The sequence below is a fragment of the Vidua macroura genome, chromosome 24, assembly GCF_024509145.1.
Source record: "Vidua macroura isolate BioBank_ID:100142 chromosome 24, ASM2450914v1, whole genome shotgun sequence".
Classification (NCBI taxonomy): domain Eukaryota; kingdom Metazoa; phylum Chordata; class Aves; order Passeriformes; family Viduidae; genus Vidua; species Vidua macroura.
In genome coordinates, this window is record NC_071594.1 from 3,929,138 (window position 1) to 3,937,094 (window position 7,957).

The following is a 7,957-nucleotide window of genomic DNA, read 5'->3' on the forward strand; positions in this document are numbered from 1 at the left end:
TAACAGCGTCCCACCCACGCCTGGCGTCTCCTCGCTGCCCCGAGAGCATCCTGGGGTGACAAAGGCTGCTCTGAGCACGGCTGGTGGTGCTGCTGGTGCCCAGCACCTCATCCACCATCGCTCCTTCTACAACCACGTCCCAGGAAGACAAGAGGTGTAACCAGCACCGCAGCACAGAGAGCGTCAGGGGATGAGAAGCAAGTCCAAAAACAGTGAAGCCTGTCTTGATGATAACAAATTAACTCCCATGTCCGTGTTCATCCCAGAATCCAACAAAGATGAGGCTAAAAGAGAAGAGATCCACACTGAGGTGCAACCTGCCCTTGAACATCCAGTAAAATCCCGTGAGCATTCCTTCTGCTAGAGTGCCACAGGAAATCAAGGTATTTCATTTATGGATGTAAAAGGCACACTGATAATCCCTGTTTTCTTAGTAAAGAATGGTTTTTTTTGACATCCATCCCTCTTGCCCAGCTGTCCCACAAAAGGCAGGGAGTGTGCCCTGGGGAAGGGATGAAGGAACATCATGGTACACAGGATGTACACCACGTCCTCCACAAGCAGCTGCCACCACAAGAAAGAAGAATCCTAAAAAGGTCCTAAAAGGTCCTAAAAAGGGACAGGACAGTGAAGGGCAGGACAGGGAAGGGCACACTATGGCCTCTGTGTGTGCCTACACAAAGGCAAGGCCACCCCACAGCAGGAGCCATCTGCTCCACCTCCACCACCTCAGCACCTTCTGAGATCAATAAAATCCTCTCAGGTTTTTTAATCAAGCCAATAAAAGTGCTCCCAGTTTTCCAGAGGCAGGTCTTACCCCGTGGCTGATCAATAGCTGGGCGAAGCAGCGGATCCAGCTAATCAAAGCACGTCATTAGCAGCAAGAGACTGAGCGTCTGTCAGGAGGTGGCAGTGACAGTCACCAGATGGGAGAGTGAGTAAACCTACACCAGCGCTGGCAGCTTTATAAATAAAACTCTTGTCGAGCTCCCCGTGCCTCTCACTGAGTCCTGAGTTTCCCTGAGAAAGCTGGAGAGCAGCAGAGGCCTTCCCCCGCTCCTGGCTAAGCGTTGGCTGTGAGATTTCCCACTTGGAAAACGGATTCATTCAGCATCTCCCAGAATCTGATCCTGCACCCTTCACCCCAGCTAACAAGGGGTTTCGGGGGTGGCAGTTAAATCCAACAGGCCCTGTAAGCACAGATCAAAGCTGCTTCAAAGCTGCTGCTCTCTGGGGTTTTCCCAGCTTTGGCGTCCCCTTGCTTGGGCTCGTCTCAGCACGTCTGGGGAAAGGAGCCTTTTAAGCCAAATTCTTCTCCACAGAGGAATCTGGTCAAAGGAAAATGACTGACCCATTTCGTCGCTCCGTTTCCTCTAGTTTCATTCATATTTGCTTTGTAACCCGAGCCTTCAGCTATTTCAAAGATAAACACCAGTCCAGAGGAGGCACAGTTTGGGAGCCTCGGGTCCTGGGTTTCCCATGGAGTCCTCTTTGGTTACTCACCCGAGGCGAGGGCTGGGCTGGCTCCTCCTCACAGCCTGGGCCCCCTGGAGCTGGGACAGCAGAGCCCCACTTCCCTCTGCCCGCAGGCTTGGGGGGGTCAGGAAACCACATCATTTAATCACAGAATCGTGGCAAGGTTTGGGTTGAAGGGGACTTCAAAGCTCATCCAGTCCCACCCCTGCCATGGCAGGGACACCTTCCTCTATCCCAGGTGGCTCCAGCCTGGCCTGGGACACTCTCAGGGATGGGGCAGCCACAGCTGCTCTGTGCCAGGGCCTCCCCACCCTCACAGGGAAGAATTTCTTCCCAATACCCAATCTAAACATCACATCTTTTAGTTTAAAACCATTCCCCCTTCTCCTGTCACCAAGCCTCTTCAGCACCTTTTAATTTACCTTAATTTCTAAGGTAAATCTGATGCTTGCAGGGAGTTTGTCCTTGCTCTGTTTCAAGTCGTGCTTGCTGATAAATTTAAGCTTTCTCCTATAAAATTCCTGTCAGGGGGCAGATGTTTCTCTCCATCATTACACCTTCCACAAGGTAATTGCAATGACAATCTTCTGCTGGAGCCAGTGGGAAGCAATGAGCCCTTCGGTGGGAATTTATTAAGAAATAAAGAATTTATTAAAGAAATAACCGTGGAGGGGCAGGCAAGAGAAGGCCCAGTGTGACTATAAATATTTGATTTGCAGTTCTGTGCCCCTCACAGCAAAGCTGAGCAGTGAAAGCTCACTGAGCAGTGGAGCCTCGGTGAGGCAGAATTAGAGAGATTCCCCCAAAATGATCCAATCTGTCCTACAGACGGGACAGAGGGGTGCCAGGTCCCTGTTCCGGGGTGTCGGGGACTCCCTGCCCGGCTCGCAGCTCATCGCCACCAGCCGCCACGAGGTGGCCCCCGGGCCCCGCCGGGCCCCGCTCCGCCGGTGGCCGCGGGACGGGAGCGGCGCGGAGGCTCCGGGGCCCCCAGCCCTGCTCAGGGTGGGACCCTGATGTGCCACCTCTCCCCTGGCTCAGAGAGAACCGTCCCGGCTCGCCCCACAGCACGCATTCCCGAGGGAGCTGGGTCAGAGGAGGGTTGGGCTCAACCTTCTGAACCTTCTGGACCTTCTGGATATCAGGAGAAGGTTCTTCCCCCTGAGGGTGGTGGGGGCCCACATCCACCCACGCCCTTCCCACACACCCCACAGCTCTGCACGGCAGAGGAAGAACCACCATATGGGGTCCAGCATGGGAACAACCCACCAGATTTTGCTCCCAAAAAACAAACAAAAAAAAAAAAAAAAAAAAAAAAAACCCACCAAACAAACCAACTCAAAAAACCCTCTATGAACACCAAACCCAGCAGCAGTGACCTCCAGTTCTCAGCCAAGAGAAGAATCATCCAGGTGAGAATGGAAACTGATTTTTCCCTCCTTCCACCCCCATTTTCACTAGGGAACAATCACTGGCTGGCAGCAGGCTCAGCCTTTACGTGACAGAAGTGGCTGATCCATGAACGTGCTCTCCATGGCAAGTGATAAACCAGATTGTTACTTGATTTTAGCAGAGTTACCAGGAAAAAATAGACCACGAAGATGAGGGTAATGATCATCAAGGCTCTGTGCATCCTGTTCTTCTCCCTGGGTGGATCTGTGGGAGCACAAGGCCAGTGAAAAGCTATCCCACTTAAAAAATGATAATTCCTTTAAATAATCTTTTTAGGAGAGAGGTAATAGAGTTGAAAAGATGCTGTTAATCACCATTACAACTATCAGTGCCACTTGTAAAGCAACGGAAAGAGTGAAATAAGCACAGGAGGTAGCACTGAAGTTGTACCGGGGTTTTTCCCAGCGTTCCCGGAGCTCCAGCTCAGCTCCCGGCAGCTGCTCCGCTCTCCCAGGAAGCGGCTGCATCCCAGTGCCTGGAAGTGATCCTTGTGCATGGCTTGCAAGTCTATTTATAAAGCACTGTTGGATCCTTCAGGATGAAAGGAGCTATTCTAACTGGCGTTTATCTCCCAAAAATGCAACCACAAACTTTCTCACGCTGCTCCACTCAGGACGAGTCTGAGAAATGGCATTTTTATAGAGTCCCTCTCTCCCAGCCGTGCCGGAGCACGGGGTGGGGCTGGCTGGCAGCACCAGCGCCTTGCCAGGGATATTTACCACGGGCACCACCCTTCTGCGGCAGCAGGAGATGGAGCGATGCCCCTTGGCACACGGTGGGAAGAGGCAGCAGCTCCAGGGCCGGGATTCCCGTCGGGGATTATCACCCGCGGGGCCCGGCGTTGCTGACATTCCCGAGCGGGATGGCTCCCCAGACCCTTCCCGCTGGGCATTCCCGAGCTGAGCCCATGATTGCGAGACGTGTCAGGAAATACTGCTCGGGATTAGAGCTGTCTGCCTGCCGGGGATGAGGATTTTCCTGCCCCTTTCCCGGCCAGCTGGGCGCCGGGCACAGGGCAGGGGACACAGCACGGTCCCTGGACCCAGCAAGGGGACAAACCAGCGTGTCCTGGGTGTCCACCTCAACCAGTGACCCCCATCCAGGGAGGCTTCAGCACAAGGCAGGACAACACTAAAAGCACACAAATTCCCCCAGCACTGACCCCTTACTCTGCTTTTCCCAACACAAGGATTTTTCCGCCTGGAAACTGGATCCTGATTCATTGCCCAGCAGATGATGCCAAATGTACTTCCTCAAGTCACAGTCACAAAACCCGCCACGCACAAATACAGAAATGTACAGGCCCTGAAATAATCGGCTTTTAAAGGGGTGGAGCCCAGCTGCCAGGTGAAAGCACAGATCTCACGCCAGGAAAAACCCAAGGCACAGGCTGGGGCAAAGGGACCTGGTTTTAAGGCCAGCACCGCTGTCCCTGGATGGCAGAGGGGTGACAAGGTGAGACCCTGGAGCAGGAGGAGGCTCTTCCCACCAGCTGAACCCAGCCTGGCACGGCCCCATGAGCCCTGCATGGCCGTGCCACCTCCCAGAGCCCTTCCATCTGCTGGCATCCACACATAACCCAAATCGCCCTGCTCTGCCAGCAGAGAGGAGGCATTTGTGTGACAAGATTATGGAGATTAGCCCCATTAGCATGAGCAGCTCCTGGGCTGGCCCTAATCCAGAGGGACATATGCAGCCCACGCTGCTGCTGCTGCCCTGCCTGTCCCGAAGGACCTGTGGCAGCTGGGGGACACGACTGTCACCCATGTCCCCGTGTCAGGGTGGGCACCGTGCGCCAGCAGGGACCCACAGATCCTCCCAGCTGAGCCCAGCCCCTGCAGAGGGCTGGCCACAATGAGGCAGGGCTTGGGGACAATCCGAGGGGTGTCCCCCCCAACACCCCACCAACACAGCCCTGGGACGGGGAATGGGGACAATCCCAGGTTGGGGACAATCCGAGGGTGGCAGTGACCCCACCCCACCAGCACAGCCCTGGGACGGGGGATGGGGACAATCCCAGAGGTGGCAGTGACCCCACCCCAGCAGCACACCCCGAGGTGAGGGGTTGGGGACTATCACAGGTTGGGGACAATACCAGGGGTGGCAGTGACTCCACCCCAACAGCACAGCCCTGAGACAGGGGTTTGGGGACAATTCCAGGCTGGGGACAATCCCAGGTTGGGGACAATCCCAGGTTGGGGACAATCCGAGGGTGGCAGTGACCCCACCCCAGCAGCGCAGCCCTGGGTGAGGGGTTGGGGACAATCCCAGGTTGGGGACAATCCGAGAGTGGCAGTGACCCCACCCCAGCAGCGCAGCCCTCCCGCCCCGCACAGGCGCTGCGGGCAGCGGGGCTGGCAGGGTTCTCTCGGCCCTTCTGCGCAGGGTGGAAAAACACTTGGGCCACCGAGCGCGAGGCTAAAAGTGGCCGGGGTCAGGGCGAGCAGCTGCCGGGGCCGTGCTGGAAGGGCCGAGCCCCGCAGGGGCCGGAGCCGCCCCGGCTGCTGGGCCGGGATTGCGTTGCAGAGCCCCGCGCTGGCATGCGGAGCGGCCAGAAATAAACCTGTTTGTGTAGCAACTGCAAACACAGCAACGGCAGCGAGGTGAGATGGATGGGACTCTCTTCTTTGGGTGTTTGTTCGGGGTTTTTTTGTTTTTTTTTTTTTTTTTGTTTGTTTGTTTGTTTGGGTTTTTTTGGGGGGGAGGGAGTGGAGACATTTGTTGTTAAAGAGGTTTTTGCTTGGGATGTGAGCTCCCTGGAGCATCCACGGGCTGCAGGTGGCAGCAGGATGGCTCCGTGGAGGTCTGGGGTTCCCAGCAGCATCCTCACTGCCCTTTCAGGTACCACAGGCTTTGGGATGCTGGGGTGTGTGGAGAAATGCTGGACACAGCACGAAGCAGAGGCAGCAGGATGCAGGGACAGGCTGGAACCAGGTGTATCCCAATATTTGGGAGACATCACTGTGTTCTAGTCCCTTTCCAGCTGTTATTGCACCTTGTGGACAAGGAAAGGGAGTCAGGAATGATTTGGGCTGCTTGAGATGGACCCCTCAGGAGCCAGGACCCACAGACCCCTGCAGTGGCAGGAGGACAGAGCAAGCTCCAAGGTCAGCAGACAGAAAACAGGGAAGATGGCCTGACCAAAGTGTCCAAACGAGTTCTGTATAAAATATCCGTCCTGCAAGCACGGGATGAGGCACAAGGTCACCCCGTGGCTGGGACAGAGCAGTGACAAAGCTCCCACCTGCCACACCTGCCAGCCCTGCTGCTGGTGGCACTTAATCCCCTGGCAGTGCCATGTGGGACGAGCGCTGCAAATGGCATCAGGGAGGGTGGACACAGGGAAAGGAGTGAAACTGGGCCCACCAAAAGCTGCATTTCTTGTGGCCTCGTGGGAAGGTGAAACATTTCTGTAATGCTGCCAGAAAGGGCCGTGGAACGAGACCAGAACCTGGGAAAGCAGCTCATAAAGGCCAATTTCTCCACGGTGTGTAACTAGACCCAGCAGTAGGTGATGCATGAAGCTCTGGGTTTAGCTTAATAGGGGGGGGAAAAAAAAATCATCAAAGACTATTTAGAAAGGTTTGTGTCACCCTGGTGCATTTCCCATCACATGGGGATGTGTCAAAGGACCACGCTTAGTCCTGCCAGTGCTGAAGAGGGGCCTGGAAATGGTTATAGCAAAGCATGTGATCCATTAGACAGGGGAAAAGAAGAAGAAAATCCAGCTTGGACATTCTGGCTCTCTCTTACCTCTCCTGTCACTTTACTGCTCCTCCTGGAAGCACAGCCAGTGCCCCCTGATGAGGAGTGAGATGGCCAGGGAGGTGAAACGCTGCGGCCAGGCCGTGTCACCAAGGCCTCGTCAGCTCAGCCCCACGCAGCTGGCACTGCTGAAACCTCCTGAATCAGCACCAGCTGGCTGGAAAATGAAAGCTGGGCTGTTTGCTCCCCTCTTGCACCTCCCAAAATAACCAGCAGCTTCCCTCTCCTCACCCCCTCTGACCACACACACCCCCAGCTCCCCCAGCAATCAGCTGGCACTGCCAGCGTGTCCGGCCCCCTGCTCCCTGTGCCCCACCAGGACCTCATTAAGTGGGCATTTTTGAAGATCACCAGGCTGCAAATGTCTGAGAAGTGCTGGAGAACACAGCTCTGCCCTCCCAGTGCCCAGGGTCCCGCGGGGAGGTCGTGAGGTGCTGTGGGGCACGTCCAGCAAGGAGGAAAATCAGCTCAAACCACCCTCATTGCTTCCACTTTCATCTCATCCAAAGAAGAAACAAAAGAGCATAAAAAGGTGGGCAGCACATTTCTCCAGGCTCCTTCAGGAGTTTGAGGAGCTGCAGGAGCTGCCCAGCTCCAGCCTCTTCCTGTCCTGGGTCAGACAGGACTCGACAGCATCCAGCCCAAACCATGCCAGAGGCTGAGCTCCACATGGGAAAACAGCAACGAAGGGAATTGTGCAGGGGATCTGCGGGGGATCTGCAGCTCCTGTCTCAGAGAGTCAGCCTCAGACAAAAAAAAAATCATCCCTCTCTGCGTGCTTGCCTGTATTCATTCGTGCTCGAGGCTTTGGGAGCAGAGGAGCTCTGGTGTAAATTACTTGCACGACCTTTCCTGTTTGATGACTTTACAGCTGGCTGCTCACACCTCACATATAATTCCATTTATGCCATCCATCATTAGCACCTGCTGGAGAGCCTGGCAGCTCCTGTGGCTGGTGCTGCTGTCACCGGGGGCTGTGGCAGTGGCAGGACACAGGACGGGGTCACAGGGAGGTGGCACTGCCCTGCAGAGCCCCGGGCAGGGCAGGACATGGCCAAGGACCTCGGGCATTCTTGGTCAGACCTGGCACAGGATTGAGTTAAATCCTTCTTTTGTCTTCTCCTCATTTTCCACCCACTTTGAGCTCCGAGGCTCCTGCTGAGTGTGGCAGGGTAGAATCAATTTTCCCAATTCTTTTCCCTGCCCTACGAGATCATCCTCACGTGGGTGCCCACCACAAAGCCCTTGAAGGCCACAGCAGCTG